Source organism: Pan paniscus, chromosome 14 (genome assembly GCF_029289425.2).
Source record: "Pan paniscus chromosome 14, NHGRI_mPanPan1-v2.0_pri, whole genome shotgun sequence".
Lineage (NCBI taxonomy): Eukaryota > Metazoa > Chordata > Mammalia > Primates > Hominidae > Pan > Pan paniscus.
In genome coordinates, this window is record NC_073263.2 from 116,057,695 (window position 1) to 116,078,043 (window position 20,349).

At 39.2% G+C, this 20,349-nt stretch overlaps 1 protein-coding gene across 1 annotated transcript in view; it reads left to right on the forward strand.

Moving 5' to 3' along the window:
- The window catches only part of LOC129398497 (tubulin beta chain-like), a 137,354-nt gene extending 122,040 nt beyond the window's left edge, over nucleotides 1-15,314 (forward strand). The window contains exon 15 of the mRNA XM_063596018.1: nucleotides 13,890-15,314. The gene's annotated coding sequence lies outside the window, so the exon portion shown is untranslated. The remainder of the gene's footprint in view (nucleotides 1-13,889) is intronic.
- The last annotated feature ends 5,035 nt before the right edge of the window (nucleotides 15,315-20,349 follow it).

Here is a 20,349-nt window from a genome sequence, read left to right on the forward strand (position 1 = left end):
CCACAGCATGCCCTATCACTGATCTAGTCCACACCATCGCTTCTAATACTAATGTAATAATATGTACACCATGCCCTATCACTGATCTAGTCCACACCATCGCTTCCAATACTAATGTAATAATATCCACACCATGCCCTGTCACTGATCTAGTCCACAGCATCACTTCCAATACTCATGTAATAATATGCACATCATGACCTAACACTGATCTAACCCACACCATCGCTTCCAATACTAATATAATAAAATCCACATCATGCCCTATCACTGATCTAATCAACACCATCGCTTCCAATACTAATGTGATAATATCCACATCATGCCCTATCACTGATCTAGTCCACACCATCGCTTCCAATACTAATGCAATAATATCCACACCATGCCCTAACACTGATCTAATCCACACCATCACTTCCAATACTAATGTAATAATATCCACACCATGCCCTACCACTCATCTAATCAACACCATCCCTTCTAATACTAATGTAATAATATCCACACCATGCCCTGTCGCTGATCTAATGCACACCATCGCTTCCAATACTAATGTAATAATATCCACATCATGCCCTACCACTAATGTAACGCACAGCATCGCTTCTAATACTAATGTAATAATATCCGCACCATGCCCTAACACTCATCTAATCCACAACATCGCTTCTAATACTAATGCAATAATATCCACACCATGCCCTACCACTCATCTAATCCACCCCATCCCTTCTAATAATAATGTAATAATATCCACACCATGCCCTATCACTGATCTAATGCACACCATGGCTTCTAATACTAATGTAATAATATCCACACCATGCCCTAACACTGATCTAATCCACACCATCGCTTCTATTACTAAGGTAGTAATATCCCCACCATGCCCTACCATTCATCTAATCCACACCATCCCTTCAAATACTAATGTAATAATATCCACACCATGACCTATCACTGATCTAATGCACACCATCGCTTCTAATACTAATGTAATAATATCCACACCATGCCCTATCACTGATCTAATCCAAACCATCGCTTCCAATACTAATGTAATCATATAGACAACCTGCCCTATCACTGATCTAATCCACACCATCACTTCCAATACTAATGTAATAATATCCACACCTTGCGCTATCACTGATCTAATCAACACCATCGCTTCCAATACTAATGTAATAATATCCACACCATGCCCTAACACTCATCTAATCCACACCATCGCTTCTAATACTAACGTAATAATATACACACCATGCCCTAACACTGATGTAATCCACTCCATCGCTTCCAATACTAATGTAATAATATCCACACCATGCCCTATCACTGATCTAATCAACACCATCGCTTCCAATACTAATGTAATAATATCCACACCATGCCCTAACACTCATCTAATCCACACCATCGCTTCCAATACTAATGTAATAATATCCACATCATGCCCTATCACTGATCTAGTCCACACCATCGCTTCCAATACTAATGTAATCATATCCACAACCTGCCCTATCACTGATCTAATCCACACCATCACTTCCAATAGTAATGTAATAATATCCACACCATGCCCTACCACTCATCTAATCCACACCATCCCTTCCAATACTAATGTAATAATATCCACACCATGCCCTATCACTGATCTAATGCACACCATCACTTCTAATACTAATGTAATAATATCCACACCATGCCCTATCACTGATCTAATGCACAACATCGCTTCCAATACTAATGTAATAATATCCACACCATGCCCTACCACTCATGTAATCCACACCATCCCTTCTACTACTAATGTAATAATGTCCACACCATGCCCTACCACTGATCTAATGCACACCATCGCTTCTAATACTAATGTAATAATATCCACACCATGACCTATCACTGAACTAATGCACACCATCGCTTCTAATAGTAATGTAATAATATCTAAAACCATGCACTATCACTGATCTAATCCACACCATCGCTTCCAATACTAATGTAATAATATCCACACCTTGCGCTATCACTGATCTAATCAACACCATCGCTTCCAATACTAATGTAATAATATCCACACCATGCCCTAACACTCATCTAATCCACACCATCGCTTCCAATACTAATGTAATAATGTACACACCATGCCCTATCACTGATCTAGTCCACACCATCGCTTCCAATACTAATGTAGTAATACCCGCATCATGTCCTATCACTGATCTAGTCTACAACATCGCTTCCAATACTAATAATATCCACACCATGCCCTATCAATTGTCTAGTCCACACCATCGCTTCTAATAATAATGTAATAATATCCACACCATGCCCTATCACTGATCTAGTCCACACCATCGTTTCTAATAATAATGTAATAATATCCACAGCATGCCCTAACACTCATCTAATCCACACCATCGCTTCCAATACTAATGTAATAATATCCACACCATGCGCTAACACTCATCTAATCCACACCATCGCTTCATATACTAATGTAATAATATCCACACCATGCCCTATCACTGATCTAATGCACACCATGGCTTCTAATACTAATGTAATAATATCCACACCATGCCCTAACACTGATCTAATCCACACCATCGCTTCTAATACTAATGTAGTGATATCCACACCATGCCATACCACTCATCTAATCCACACCATCCGTTCTAATACTGATGTAATAATATCCACACCATGACCTATCACTGATCTAATCCACACCATCACTTCCAATACTAATGTAATAATATCCACACCTTGCACTATCACTGATCTAATCAACACCATCGCTTCCAATACTGATTTAATAATATCCACACCGTGCCCTACCACTCATCTAATCCACACCATCGCTTCCAATACTAATGTAATAATATCCACGCCATACCCTATCACTGATCTAGTCCACAGCATCGCTTCCAATACTAATGTAGTAATATCCACATCATGCCCTATCACTGATCTAGTCCACACCATCACTTCCAATACTAATGTAGTAATATCCACACCGTGCCCTATCACTGATCTAGTCCCCACCATTGCTTCTAATACTAAAGTAATAATATCCACACCATGCCCTATCACTGATCTAGTCCATACCATCGTTTTTAATACTAATGTAATAATATCCACAGCATGCCCTACCACTCATCTAATCCACACCATCCATTCTAATACTAATGTAATAATATCCACAACATGACCTATCACTGATATAATGCACACCATCGCTTCTAATACTAATGTAATAATATCCACACCATGCCCTATCGGTGATCTAATCCACACCATCACTTTCAGTACTAATGTAGTAATATCCACATAATGCCCTATCACTGATCTAGTCCACACCATCGCTTCCAATACTAATGTAATAATATCCACACCATGCCTTAACACTGATCTAATCCACACCATCACTTCCAATACTAATGTAATAATATCCACACCATGCCCTACCACTCATCTAATCCACACCATCCCTTCTAATACTAATGTAGTAATATCCACACCATGCCCTATCACTGATCTAATGCACACCATCCCTTCTAATACTATTGTAATAATATCCACATCATGCCCTACCACTAATGTAACGCACAGCATCGCTTCTAATACTAATGTAATAATATCCACGCCATGCCCTAACACTCATCTAATCCACAGCATCGCTTCTAATACTAATGTAATAATATCCACACCATGCCCTACCATGCATCTAATCCACCCCATCCCTTCTAATAATAATGTAATAATATCCACACCATGCCCTACCACTCATCTAATCCACACCATCCCTTCTTATACTAACGTAATAATATCCACACCATGCCCTAACGCTGATGTAATCCACACCATCGCTTCCAATACTAATGTAATAATATCCACACCATGCCCTATCACTGATCTAATCAACACCATCGCTTCCAGTACTAATGTAATAATATCCACACCATGCCCTAACACTCATCTAATCCACACCATCGCTTCCAATACTAATGTAATAATATCCACATCATGCCCTATCACTGATCTAGTCCACACCATCGCTTCCAATACTAATGTAATCATATCCACAACCCGCCCTATCACTGATCTAATCCACACCATCACTTCCAAAAGTAATGTAATAATATCCACACCATGCCCTACCACTCATCTAATCCACACCATCCCTTCTAATACTAATGTGATAATATCCACACCATGCCCTATCACTGATCTTATGCAAACCATCGCTTCCAATACTAACGTAATAATATCCGCATCATGCCCTATCACTAATCTAATGCACACCATCGCTTCTAATACTAATGTAATAATATCCACACCATGCCCTAACACTCATCTAATCCACACCATCGCTTCCAATACTAATGTAATAATATCCACACCGTGCGCTAACACTCATGTAATCCACACCATCGCTTCTAATACTAATGTAATAATATCCACACCATGCCCTATCACTGATCTAATGCACACAATCGCTTCTAATACTAATGTAATAATATCCACACCATGCCCTAACACTGATCTAATCCACACCATCGATTCTAATACTAATGTAATGATATCCACACCATGCCCTACCACTCATGTAATCCACACCATCCCTTCTAATACTGATGTAATAATATCCACACCATGACTTATCACTGATCTAATGCACACCATCGCTTCTAATACTAATGTAATAATATCCACACCATGACCTATCACTGATCTAATCCACACCATCACTTCCAATACTAATGTAATAATATCCACACCTTGCACTATCACTGATCTAATCAACACCATCGCTTCCAATACTGATGTAATAATATCCACACCATGCCCTACCACTCATCTAATCCACAACATCTCTTCCAATACTAATGTAATAATATCCACGCCATGCCCTATCACTGATCTAGTCCACACCATCGCTTCCAATACTAATGTAGTAATATCCACATCATGCCCTATCACTGATCTAGTCCACACCATCGCTTCTAATACTAATATAGTAATATCCACACCATGCCTTATCACTGATCTAGTCCACAACATTGTTTCTAATAGTAATGTAATAATATCCACAGCATGCCCTAACACTCATCTAATCCACACCATCACTTCTAATACTAACGCAATAATATCCACACCATGCCCTAACACTGATCTAATCCACACCATCGCTTCCAATACTAATGTAATAATATCCACACCATGCCCTATCACTGATCTAATCAACACCATCGCTTCCAATACTAATGTAATAATATCCACACCATGCCATAACACTCATCTAATCCACACCATCGCTTCCAATACTAATGTAATAATATCCACATCATGTCCTATCACTGATCTATTCCACACCATCGCTTCCAATACTAGTGTAATAATATCCACAGCATGCCCTATCACTGATCTAGTCCACACAATCGCTTCTAATACTAATGTAATAATATCTACACCGTGCCCTATCACTGATCTAGTCCACACCATCGCTTCCAATACTAATGTAATAATATCCACACCATGCCCTATCAGTGATCTAGTCCACACCATCGCTTCCAATACTAATGTAATAATATCCACATCGTGCCCTATCACTGATCTAGTCCACACCATCGCTTCTAATACTAATGTAATAATATCCACACCATGCCCTATCACTGATTTAATCCACACCATCACTTCCAATAGTAATGTAGTAATATCTACACCGTGCCCTATCACTGATCTAGTCCACACCATCGCTTCCAATAGTAATGTAATAATATCCACACCATGCCCTATCAGTGATCTAGTCCACACCATCGCTTCCAATACTAATGTAATAATATCCACATCATGCCCTATCACTGATCTAGTCCACACCATCGCTTCTAATACTAATGGAATAATATCCACACCATGCCCTATCACTGATCTAATCCACACCATCGCTTCCAATACTAATGTAGTAATATCCACGCCATGCCCTATCACTGATCTAGTCCACACCATCGCTTCCAATACTAATGTAATAATATCCACACCATGCCCTATCACTGACCTAATCCACACCATCACTTCCAATACTAATGTAATAATATCCACACCTTGCGCTATCACTGATCTAATCCACACCATCGCTTCCAATACTAATGTAATAATATCCACACCATGCCCTAACACTCATCTAATCCACACCATCGCTTCTAATACTAATGTAATAATATCCACACCATGCCCTAACACTGATGTAATCCACACCATCGCTTCCAATACTAATGTAATAATATCCACACCATGCCCTATCACTGATCTAATCAACACCATCGCTTCCAATACTAATGTAATAATATCCACACCATGCCCTAACACTCATCTAATCCACACCATCGCTTCCAATACTAATGTAATAATATCCACGTCATGCCCTATCACTGATCTAGTCCACAGCATCGCTTCCAATACTAATGTAATCATATCCACAACCTGCCCTATCACTGATCTAATCCACTCCATCACTTCCAATAGTAATGTAATAATATACACACCATGCCCTACCACTCATCTAATCCACACCATCCCTTCTAATACCAATGTAATAATATCCACACCATGCCCTATCACTGATCTAATGCACACCATCGCTTCCAATACTAACGTAATAATATCCGCATCATGCCCTATCACTGATCTAATGCACACCATCGCTTCTAATACTAATGTAATAATATCCACACCATGCCCTAACACTCATCTAATCCACACCATCGCTTCCAATACTAATATAATAATATCCACACCATGCCCTAACAATCATCTAATCCACACCATCGCTTCTAATACTAATGTAATAATATCCACACCATGCCCTATCACTGATCTAATGCACACCATCGCTTCTAATACTAATGTAATAATATCCATACCATGCCCTAACACTGATCTAATCCACACCATCGCCTCTAATACTAATGTAGTGATATCCACACCATGCCCTACCACTCATCTAATCCACACCATCCCTTCTAATACTGATGTAATAATATCCACATCATGACCTGTCACGGATCTAATGCACACCATCACTTCTAATACTAATGTAATAATATCCACACCATGACCTATCACTGATCTAATCCACACCATCTCTTCCAATACTAATGTAATAATATCCACACCTTGCGCTATCACTGATCTAATCAACACCATCGCTTCCAATACTGATGTTATAATATCCACACCATGCCCTAACACTCATCTAATCCACACCATCGCTTCCAATACTAATGTAATAATATCCACGCCATGCCCTATGACTGATCTAGTCCACACCATCGCTTCCAATACAAATGTAGTAATATCCACATCATGCCCTATCACTGATCTAGTCCACACCATCGCTTCCGATACTAATGTAGTAATATCCACACCATGCCCTATCACTGATCTAGTCCCCACCATTGCTTCTAATACTAAAGTAATAATATCCACACCATGCCCTATCACTGATCTAGTCCATACCATCGTTTTTAATACTAATGTAATAATATCCACAGCATGCCATAACACTCATCTAATCCACACCATCGCTTCTAATACTAACGTAATAATATCCACACCATGCCCTAACACTGATCTAATCCACACCATTGCTTCCAATACTAATGTAGTAATACCCACACCATGCCCTATCACTGATCTAGTCGACACCATCGCTTCCAATAATAATGTAATAATATCCACACCATGCCTTATCACTGATCTAGTCCACACCATTGTTTCTAACACTAATGTAATAATATCCACAGCATGCCCTAACACTCATCTAATCCACACCATCGCTTCTAATACTAATGTAATAATATCCACACCATGCCATAACACTGATGTAATCCACACCATCGCTTCCAATACTAATGTAATAATATCCACACCATGCCCTATCACTGATCTAATCAACACCATCGCTTCCAATACTAATGTAATAATATCCACACCATGCCCTAACACTCATCTAATCCACACCATCGCTTCCAATACTAATGTAATAATATCCACATCATGCCCTATCACTGATCTAGTCCACAGCATCGCTTCCAATACTAATGTAATCATATCCACAAGCTGCCCTATCACTGATCTAATCCACTCCATCACTTCCAATAGTAATGTGATAATATACACACCGTGCCCTACCACTCATCTAATCCACACCATCCCTTCTAATACTAATGTAATAATATCCACACCATGCCCTATCACTGATCTAATGCACACCATCGCTTCCAATACTAACGTAATAATATCCGCATCATGCCCTATCACTGATCTAATGCACACCATCACTTCTAATACTAATGTAATAATATCCACACCATGCCCTAACACTCATCTAATCCACACCATCGCTTCCAATACTAATGTAATAATATCCACACCATGCCCTAACACTCATCTAATCCACACCATCCCTTCTAATACTAATGTAATAATATCCACACCATGCCCTATCACTGATCTAATGCACACCATCGCTTCTAATACTAATGTAATAATATCCGTACCATGCCCTAACACTGATCTAATCCACACCATCACCTCTAATACTAATGTAGTGATATCCACACCATGCCCTACCACTCATCTAATCCACACCATCCCTTCTAATACTGATGTAATAATATCCACATCATGACCTGTCACTGATCTAATGCACACCATCGCTTCTAATACTAATGTAATAATATCCACACCATGACCTATCACTGATCTAATCCACACCATCACTTCCAATACTAATGTAATAATGTCCACACCTTGCGCTATCACTGATCTAATCAACACCATCGCTTCCAATACTGATGTAATAATATCCACACCATGCCCTAACACTCATCTAATCCACACCATCGCTTCCAATACTAATGTAATAATATCCACGCCATGCCCTATCACTGATCTAGTCCACACCATCGCTTCCAATACAAATGTAGTAATATCCACATCATGCCCTATCACTGATCTAGTCCACACCATTGCTTCTAATACTAAAGTAATAATATCCACACCATGCCCTATCACTGATCTAGTCCATACCATTGTTTTTAATACTAATGTAATAATATCCACAGCATGCCATAACACTCATCTAATCCACACCATCGCTTCTTATACTAACGTAATAATATCCACACCATGCCCTAACACTGATCTAATCCACACCATTGCTTCCAATACTAATGTAGTAATACCCACACCATGCCCTGTCACTGATCTAGTCGACACCATCGCTTCCAATACTAATGTAATAATATCCACACCATGCCTTATCACTGATCTAGTCCACACCATTGTTTCTAATACTAATGTAATAATATCCACAGCATGCCCTAACACTCATCTAATCCACACCATCACTTCTAATACTAACGTAATAATATCCACACCATGCCCTAACTCTGATCTAATCCACACCATCGCTTCCAATACTAATGTAATAATATCCACACCATGCCCTATCACTGATCTAATCAACACCATCGCTTCCAATACTAATGTAATAATATCCACACCATGCCATAACACTCATCTAATCCACACCATCGCTTCCAATACTAATGTAATAATATCCACATCATGTCCTATCACTGATCTATTCCACACCATCGCTTCCAATACTAGTGTAATAATATCCACAGCATGCCCTATCACTGATCTAGTCCACACCATCGCTTGTAATACTAATGTAATAATATCCACAGCATGCCCTATCACTAATCTAGTCCACACCATCGCTTCTAATACTAATGTAATAATATCTACACCGTGCCCTATCACTGATCTAGTCCACACCATCGCTTCCAATACTAATGTAATAATATCCACACCATGCCCTATCAGTGATCTAGTCCACACCATCGTTTCCAATACTAATGTAATAATATCCACATCGTGCCCTATCACTGATCTAGTCCACACCATCTGTTCTAATACTAATGTAATAATATGCACACCATGCCCTATCATTGATGTAATCCACACCATCGTTTCCACTACTAATGTAATAATATCCACACCATGCCCTAACACTCATCTAATCCACACCATCCCTTCTAATACTAATGTAATAATATCCACACCATGCCCTATCACTGATCTAATCCACACCACCGCTTCCAATACTAATGTAATAATATCCACACCATGCCCTATCACTGACCTAATCCACACTACCACTTCCAATACCAATGTAGTAATATCCACATCATGCTCTATCACTGATGTAGTCCACACCATCGCTTCCAATACTAATGTAATAATATCCACACCATGCCCTATCACTGATCTAATCCACACCATCACTTCCAATACTAATGTAATAATATCCACACCATGCCCTACCACTCATCTAATCCACACCATCCCTTCTCCTACTAATGTAATAATGTCCACACCATGCCCTACCACTGATCTAATGCACACCATCTCTTCTAATATTAATGTAATAATATCCACACCATGACCTATCACTGATCTATTGCACACCATTGCTTCTAATACTTATGTAATAATATCCACACCATGCCCTATCACTGATCTAATCCACACCATCACTTCCAATACTTTTGTAATAATATCCACACCTTGCGCTATCACTGATCTAATCAACACCATCGCTTCCAATACTAATGTAATAATATCCACACCATGCCCTAACACTCATCTAATCCACACCATCGCTTCCAATACTAATGTAATAATATACACACCATGCCCTATCACTGATCTAGTCCACACCATCGCTTCCAATACTAATAATATCCACACCATGCCCTATTACTGATCTAGTCCCCACCATCGCTTCTAATACTAATGTAATAATATCCGCACCATGCCCTATCACTGATCTAATCCACACCATCGCTTGCAATACTAATGTTATAGTATCCATATCATGCCCTAACACTCATCTAATCCACACCATCGCTTCCAATACTAATGTAATAATATACACATCATGCCCTATCACTTATCTAGTCCACACCATCGCTTCCAAAGCTAATGTAATGATATCCACACCATGCCCTATCACTTATCTTGTCCACCCCATCACTTCTAATACTAATGTAATAATATCCACAGCATGCCGTAACACTCATCTAATCCACACCATCGCTTGTAATACTAATGTAATAATATGCACACCATGCCCTATCACTGATCTAGTCCACACCATCGCTGCCAATACTAATGTAATAATATCCACACCATGCCCTATCACTGATCTAGTCCACACCATCGCTTCCAATACTAATGTAATAATATCCACATCATTCCCTATCACTGATCTAGTCCACACCATCGCTTCTAATACTAATGTAATAATATCCACACCATGCCCTATCACTGATCTAGTCCACACCATCACTTCTAATACTAATGGAATAATATCCACACCATGCCCTATCACTGATTTAATCCACACCATCGCTTCCAATACTAATGTAATAATATCCACACCATGTCCTATCACTGATCTAATCCACGCCATCGCTTCCAATACCAATGTAGTAATATCCACATCATGCCCTATCACTGATCTAGTCCACACCATCGCTTCCAATACTAATGTAATAATATCCACACCATGCCCTATCACTGATCTAATCCATACCATCACTTCCAATACTAATGTAATAATATCCACACCATGCCCTACCACTCATCAAATCCACACCATCCCTTCTGATACTAATGTAATAATATGCACTCCATGCCCTGTCACTGATCTAATCCACACCATCGCTTCCAATACTAATGTAATAATATCCACACCATGCCCTATCACTGATCTAATCCACACCATCGCTTCCAATACTAATGTAGTAATATCTACATCATGCCCTATCACTGATCTAGTCCACACCATCGCTTCCAATGCTAATGTAATAATATCCACACCATGCCCTATCACTGATCTAATCCACACCATCACTTCCAATAGCAATGTAATAATATCCACACCATGCCCTACCACTCATCTAATCCACACCATCCCTTCTAATACTAATGTAATAATAACCACACCTGCCCTATCACTGATCTAATCACACCATCGCTTCTAATACTAATGTAATAATATCCACATCATGCCCTATCACTGATCTAATGCACACCATCGCTTCCAATAGTAATGTAATAATATCCACACCATGCCCTACCATTCATCTAATCCACACCATCCCTTCTAATACTAATGTAATAATGTCCACACCATGCCTTATCACTGATCTAATGCACACCATCGCTTCTAATACTAATGTTATAATATCCACAGCATGCCCTAACACTGATCTAATCCACACCATGGCTTCTAATACTAATGTAGTGATATCCACACCATTCCCTACCACTCATCTAATCCACACCATCCATTCTAATACTAATGTAATAATATCCACACCATGACCTATCACTGATCTAATGCACACGATCGCTTCTAATACTAATGTAATAGTATCCACACCATGCCCTATCGGTGATCTAATCCACACCATCACTTCCAGTACTAATTTAGTAATATCCACATCATGCCCTATCACTGATCTAGTCCACACCATCGCTTCCAATACTAATGTAATAATATCCACACCATGCCCTACCACTCATCTAATCCACACCATCCCTTCTAATACTAATGTAATAATATCCACACCATGCCCTAATACTCATCTAATCCACACCATCTCTTCTAATACTAATGTAATAATATCCACACCATGCCCTAAGTGTAATGTAATATCTGCACCATTTCCCAACACCAATACAATATCCACACCATTCCCTAACACTAATCTAAATGTCCATACCATGCCCTAACACTAATATATTGACACAATTGCCTCTAATACTAATATATAGAATAATATCTAGTAAGTGGACCCTGTTGACATTGAGGCTTTTTTAAGGGTTTTACAGCTTTGGCTGAACTATAGCCTCTGTAATGGATTTTGATGATGTGTCTGCTTTGCTGGCATGGTATTGACATGGTTGTTTTAAAAAGTAACTTACTTTCCAATAATGTCATATTTCTAAGCAACTTCCCGTAGTAGTACAAAATACAACTTTTTCTTCCCTTAGATTCCCCAACAGTTATTGCCGTACCAGATTTGCAGTGTCGCACAAAATACTCTGGTATATTGCACTGAAAGCATGGACACTCTCCCAGGTAACTACCACATAACCCCTAGATCAGGAAATCAGCGTTGTTCCTACATGATAATTCGGTCCACAAACTCACTTCACTTTTACCTCGTGCCACACTTGGGAGTATAATGTGTTTTTTTTTTTTTTCATTCGGATCCAGTTTTCTTTTCCTGGAACTGTTTCCCAGACTTTCCTTCATATTTATGACCTTGACACATTTAAAGAGCACACAGGTTTTTGTTTGAACAGCTGTTTTCAGGTCTTTGGGGTATATACCTAGGAATGGAATCATTGAGTCATATGGTAAATCTATTTGTAACTTTATGAAGAAACATCAAATTATTTTACACGTAGGCTGCACCATTTTGTCACTTATTGTCACATATTGTCACAAGCAGTGTTTAAGAGTTCAAGTTTCTGCACATCTTTGTCAACACTTGTTATTTTTTAGTATAACTATTCTTGTGTGAGTTAAGGGTTATCTCTTCATGGTTTTAATTATGGTAATGATGTTAAGCATCTTTTCATGTGCTTGTTGGTGAAGTGTGTATTAAAGTCTTTTGTCAATTTTTAGATTGGGTTGTCTTTGCTGTGGAGTTGTAAAAGTTCTTTATACATTCTGGATAACAGACACTGATGAAGTATCTAATGTGCCGACATTTTCTTCCATTTTATAGGTTGTTGGAACGTAATAAGAGTTAATGTGTGGTCTCTGCTGCAGTGTCCTGAAACAGAGCGCTAAGCCTCGGGAATGTACGAAGTAATGTGTCTTTCGTATGCTAATGAAATGATTGATGGCTGGGGGCACCTGGATAGCCTCAGTGGGGCTGGCTGCCAAGGGAAGCAACCTTGTCATTAGAGGATTTGAAATTTCTTCCCCCGTCCCGTCTCTGTGAAGGGGAGAGGTGCTGATGGTTGAGTTGATCACCTATGGCCACAGACGTAACCAATTTGCCTGTGTAATAAAGGACAGGGTTGGGAGAGCATCTGTGTTGCTCTCCCAACACAGGAGATACTGGGAGGATCATGTCTGGTGAGGGCATGGGAGGCCTGCATTCCTTCCACATACCTCACCTTGTGCATCTCTTTTTCTGGCTTTTCATTTGTAGCGTTTAAAAGATCCTTGGTAATAAGTCAGGAATAGTAAGTACACTGCGTTCATGGGTTGTGCAATGTGATGTAGCAAATTGCTGAACCCAATAAGGGTGTTGTGGGAGCCTCCAATCTGTAGCAAAGTCAGACAGAAGGTAACCTGGGAACCTACTGTTTGTGGTTGGCACCTTAAGTGGTTACAGTCTTGTAACGGAGTACCCATATTTTCTTACAGAAGAAATGAATTAGTTTTACCATTTTGCTGTTCCTGCACTTAGCTCTTTAGGAATGCAATTATAAGCTTTACTGTCTCTCCACCAGACACTTCCTATACTGCAAACTTTTCCAACTGTGTGATAACTTAAAAGTTCCAGGGACCAAACCTTGAAACAAACTGGCACTTCCATATCTCTCCCCCACCAGGAGATTGGCAGCAGACAACAGTCAATTTACAACCTGGCTCTGCCCATGGTGGTGCTAGCAAGATCACCTAATGGAGAAAACATCAGAGCATGTCCCATAGACCCTGCACCTCCTCACCTCATCCCCTGCATGCCATTCTGGCAAGTCCGAAAGCCCTGCTTTCTGCCCAGAAAGTGGAAGCGCTTCCCTTAAGGCAAGAGCCTGTATGTTCCCTTCAGCTAAGCTCTGGCATAAAGTCACTTTCTTTTTACCATCCTTGTGTTTGTCATTTAAATTTGCAAGCAACAAGGGGCATGACGTGTATTCCTAGGACTGAGTCCTTAGCCTGTGGGGTCTGATGCTTTCTCCATTTACTGTCACAATTGGGTTGCACTGTAGGACACCCAGCTGGTACCCAAGATTTGGTCTGTGTGGGGAAAAAACCGATGTATCTGGTAACAGAAGTGTTCTGTGTTGAGTGTTGAGAGTATACTATAAGACAGTTGTTTTTCCTATTATAACATTTTGTCTTTCAACTTTTTTCTTCATGTCTTCTGAGACGTAAAAGTTGTAAATTTTGAGGAAATAAATTGATTTATTTTTCCTTTTGTGGTCTGTGCTTTTGGTGTCAGATGTAAGAAACTATTGCTACATGTAAGGTCATGAATGCTTAACTGTATGTTTTCTTCCAGAGTTTTTAGTTTTCACCTATTTTGGTCTTTGAGCCATTGTAGTTTAATTTTTTATGTGGTATGAGGTAAGGATACAATTTCATTTCCCTTTATGTGGATAGCAAGTTGCCTTACATCACTTGTTGAGGACAGGATTCTTTCCCCAATTTACTGGTAATGGACCTTGTCTAAAATCAGTTGAGCATAGAGGTATTGTTTTCTGTCTGGACTCCCAATTCAATTCAGTTGATATTTCTGTTTATTCCTGTGCGAGGATCCCACTGTTTTTATTACTGTTCCTTTGTAATAAAATTTGAAATTGGGATGTGATCAGGATCAGCTTATCCACTTCTGTCCCAAGGCCTTTGGGATTTTTGTAGGAATAACATTGAATCCACGGATTGCTTCGTGTACTTTGGGAAACTTAACAATGTGGTCTACAAATCCACAAATAAGATAAGTTTTTACATTTATTGGGAATTTAATTTCCTTAAGTAATGTCTTATAATTTCCCTCATCTAAGTCTTGTCATTTCATTCCATTTATTCCTAAGTATAATATTGCTATTGGTATTTTTTAAGGTAGAATTTTCATAATTTGGTTTAGAGATTATTCATTCCTAGCATATGCATATAAAATGGAATGTTTGGCCAGGCACCGGGGCTCATACCTGTAACCCAAGCAGGTTGAGAGGCTGAGGAAGGGTTAGGGTTAGGGTTGGGGTTGGGGTTGGGGTTGGGGTTGGGGTTAGGCTTACGGCTTAGGGCTTAGGGATTAGGGCTAGGGCTCGGGCTAGGGTTAGGGTTACGGTTAGGGTTGGGTTAGGGTTGGGTTATGGTAGGGTTAGGGTTAGGGGTTAGGGGTTCGGGTTCGGGTTTGGGTTTAGAGTCCATGTGTTCTTTTGGAGCAAGTCACTATGCAGAGCCCACAGTTATGGAGTGAGGAGTTGGCTCCACCTTCTTGGTGGCTGAGTGTCTACATCAATTATTTGGAATTCTTTTGCAAAGGAGATTTCTATGCAACTCCATTTGCTTATTCACCTAGGGATACAAATACAGACACCTAGATAATGACTTTAAGCTTTAGTTATTATTCAACACTACAGTATTATGTTGCACAATTCATTCCTGTGTTGGCCATCAGTAGCTGTTTTTATTGGCTCTTATTTTTCTTTGATATATTTTAAATTTTTTAGTACTTACTTACTTTCTGATACTTCCAGATTATCCTGGCTCCTATATTTACTGTCCCAGTTCTAGTATCAGACATTTCTTCAAAGAGCCTGATTCCTTTCAGAATGGTAGGAAAACTTACATCTGGCTGCTGAATGAGCACATTGTATCTTGTCCCTCATTGGCAATGCTAGGAAGTATATGTGTGTGTCTAACCTACCTATACACACCTAATTATAAAGTTTTCTATGTAGAACTGTGTGTATCTTTATTAAACTAAACATAAGTTTACGTTGATGTCTCCACCTCTGATCTACTATCACATGAATCATTCTAGCCTTCTTGCCTTGCTAATTTGTAATCTCCCACTTCAACAGTGAGAAACCTGGTTCCCACCATCTGTGACTTATGTAAGTCATTGTTTTATTCCAGATACAGACACTGTGGTTTTACAATTGTTCACAATTGCTTTTGTTGGAAAGAACTTTATAAAGTGGAATCCAATGATGAAGTATAGTTCATGTGCCTTCAGCCTACAGATTCTGTTCCTTTTCAAAGTGACTTAGGTCAACACCATTTTCCCTACACCTTCAGTGAGTTTTTACCTACATTTGTGTCTTAGTCCATTTCGTGGTTCTGTAACAGAATACCTGAGGCTGCGTAATTTATAAGTAAAAAAGGTTCATTTGGTTCACAATACTGGTGGCTGGAATGTCTGAGATTGGGCAGTTGCATCTGGCAGGGCCTCAGTCTTTTTCACCTCATGGTGGAAAGTGGAAGGGGAGCAAGGGGTGCCCCAGAGATCACATAGCAGAAGTGAAAGCAAGAGGGAAGCCAAGGAAGCCAGACTCTTTTTAATTACCTACTCCTGCAGAAATTATCTATTCCTGTGAGAACAGAACTCACTCACCCCCATGGAGGACATTAATGTATTCATGAGGGATCCATCCCCACGACCCAAACACCATCCACTAGGCCCCACCACCCCACACTGACACAGTGGGAGTCAAATTTCAACATGAGTTTTTGTGGGGACAAACCACATCCAAACCATAGTAATTTGTAGCATAAATTCTTTTTCACATGATGTATTCTGTCCTGGGATACTCCACATCCTGAGTAATTGTATTTAATTTGAATAGAGTTTGCTTTAACCATTTGGCTGTAAAATTCTGCATATTTCGACAAATGCATTGTGGCAGATATCCCACTATTAAAGTATCATATGGAATGCTTCAAACCCCCACCCCATGGAGCCAATGGCTTCCCATCTGTATAGTTTGCCTTCTCCAGTGTCTCATTAAATGAGATCACATTGTGTGTATCCTCCTCAGACTGTCTTCTTCCATTTAGCAATGTGCATGCAAGATTCACTCATGTCTTTGTGTCAGTTGATAGCTTGTTCCTTTCTATGGCTAAATAGTATTCCATTACATGAATGTACCACAATTTGGTTATGCATTTTGGGGAGCAGAACCTTCCTCTTCTAACTTTGTTCCAGGGTTGGAGACCTTCAAATTAACTGACAATGGATACATTAGTAGGAGAGACAATACTTGGCTTCTTGTTCCCCAAGTATCATTGTGGGACAAAATTCATCAGATGGCAGGATCCAGTTTACAAAGGGGTAAAAATAGCCCAGAAACAAGAAACAAGACTAGAATCTGATAAGCTATAATGGCTATAGTTTTCCTTTAAAATTTTTTTTGAGACAGGGTCTGGCTCTGTCATCCAGGCTGCAGTGCAAAGGTGCAATCTCAGCTCATGGCAACCTCTACCTCCTGGGTGCAAACGATCCTCCCTCCTCAGCCTCCTGATTACCTGGGACTACAGGCAGATGCCGTCATGCCCATCTAATTTTTGTATTTTTGGTAGAGACGGGGTTTCATGGTAGCTTTTGATTGGAAATAACATCAAAGTAGTTGTCAAAATACTTAGGAATGTTATTTTTGGATTGTAAGGTGAGACTTGTTTAGCTTTGGAAAAAATGCCCAATTTGTAATAGGGGAGGAAAAATAATTTTTTGTTTTCGGAATTCTTAGATGGGATGCTCTGTAAAAACTGACAGATTAAAATGAGCAAAACAGAAAAGTTTAAAAACATGTATACCTTATGGTTACATGGGAGATACTCAGGGAAAAATGAGTAAATCTCCAACAGGTGGCTTTCAGTTCAAGCATAAATACTATCTTCAACTTAAAGAAAGAAGATTTGAGGTGCATTAGTGGGGAGTTAACTAGCAAAAGCACATTAGACAAGGGTAAGGTTCGTTATACAGACTTAAGTCCATGCATTCTCCATTGATAAGACTCTTTAGTGATTTAGTTATCGTTCTCTTCTTGGTGTCAAGAGAGGTAGCTCAAAAACCTGCAGACAAATGTTTATAGTAGCCAAAGGGGATCAGACTATGTCAGCCCAAAATATGCCACTTCAGCATAAGTATTCATGGCAACCTCTACCTCCTGGGTGCAAACGATCCTCCCTCCTCAGCCTCCTGATTACCTGGGACTACAGGCAGATGCCGTCATGCCCATCTAATTTTTGTATTTTTGGTAGAGACGGGGTTTCATGGTAGGTTTTGATTGGAAATAACATCAAAGTAGTTGTCAAAATACTTAGGAATGTTATTTTTGGATTGTAAGGTTATTACAATGGTTTATTACAAAGGTTATTACAAAGGTTATTAAATGGTTATTTCCTTTATAGATGTAAATTTTCCTTACACAAGTAATTTCTACTGTGTTTTCACAACTTCCTTTGTTAGCTTTTTTTTTTTTCAAAATAATTAGCTTGGAATAATTCTTAAGCCAAAGGGACATATTTTGGGGTTGCATATTCTGGTTTCCTACCATTATATTTTGGGGTGGCATATTTTGGTCTTATATTTGGTCTTATATATAGACCAGCTGTGCTTTTTATGGTTTTCAGGTCTCTAGTATGTTGAGCATCTTTTTGTAAGTGTACTTGCCATCTGTAGATCTTCTTTGTTGAGGTGTCTGTTCAGATCTGTGTGCATTTTTAATTGAGCTGTTTAACTTATTGTTTAGTTTTAACAATTTTTAATATATTTTGAATACAAATTCTCAGATCTGTATTTTGCAAATATTTTCTTCCATATGTGGCTTGTCTTTTGGTTCTCTTAACAAGGTCTCTTCCAGAGTATAAACTGTAAATATTAAGAAATCCACATTGTCATTTCTTCTGTGTATATCAACCTTGTGTGTCATTTGTTAAAATTCATTACCAGACGCAAAGGCACATAGCTTTTCTTCTGTAGTTTCTTCTAGAAATTGTATAGTTTTGCATTTTTAGTGTAAGGATGATTTTGAGTGATTATTTGTGTAAGTTGTAAAGTTTTCATCTACATGCATATCATTTCTTATGGTTTCCAATTAATCATTCCCTGACTATTTTTGGGAAAGACACAGGATAGTGGGCTCTGTTAGAGGAGATAGCTAGACATGAACAGGAGGGGGAGCTCCTGGAAAAGGGAAAGTCTGGGAAGCCTCACCTGGAGGGACCCCCAAAAATGCACATATTAGTAGCATCTCTAGTGCTAGAGTGGATGGGCACTTGTCAATTGTGGTTAGGAGGGAGAAGAGGTACCTACGCAGAAACACCCTAGAACTTCTCTTAAGATGCCCCAATCATCATTCACTCTGCAATAAAAATGTCAGAATATTGCTAGCTACATGCTGATAAGAAGGACAAAGGGGACATTCTTAAGAGAAACCTGGCACCATAAGTACAGATTAGGGCAGAGAAAGACATTCAAAAGAGGAAGGTGCAGTAGATACAAA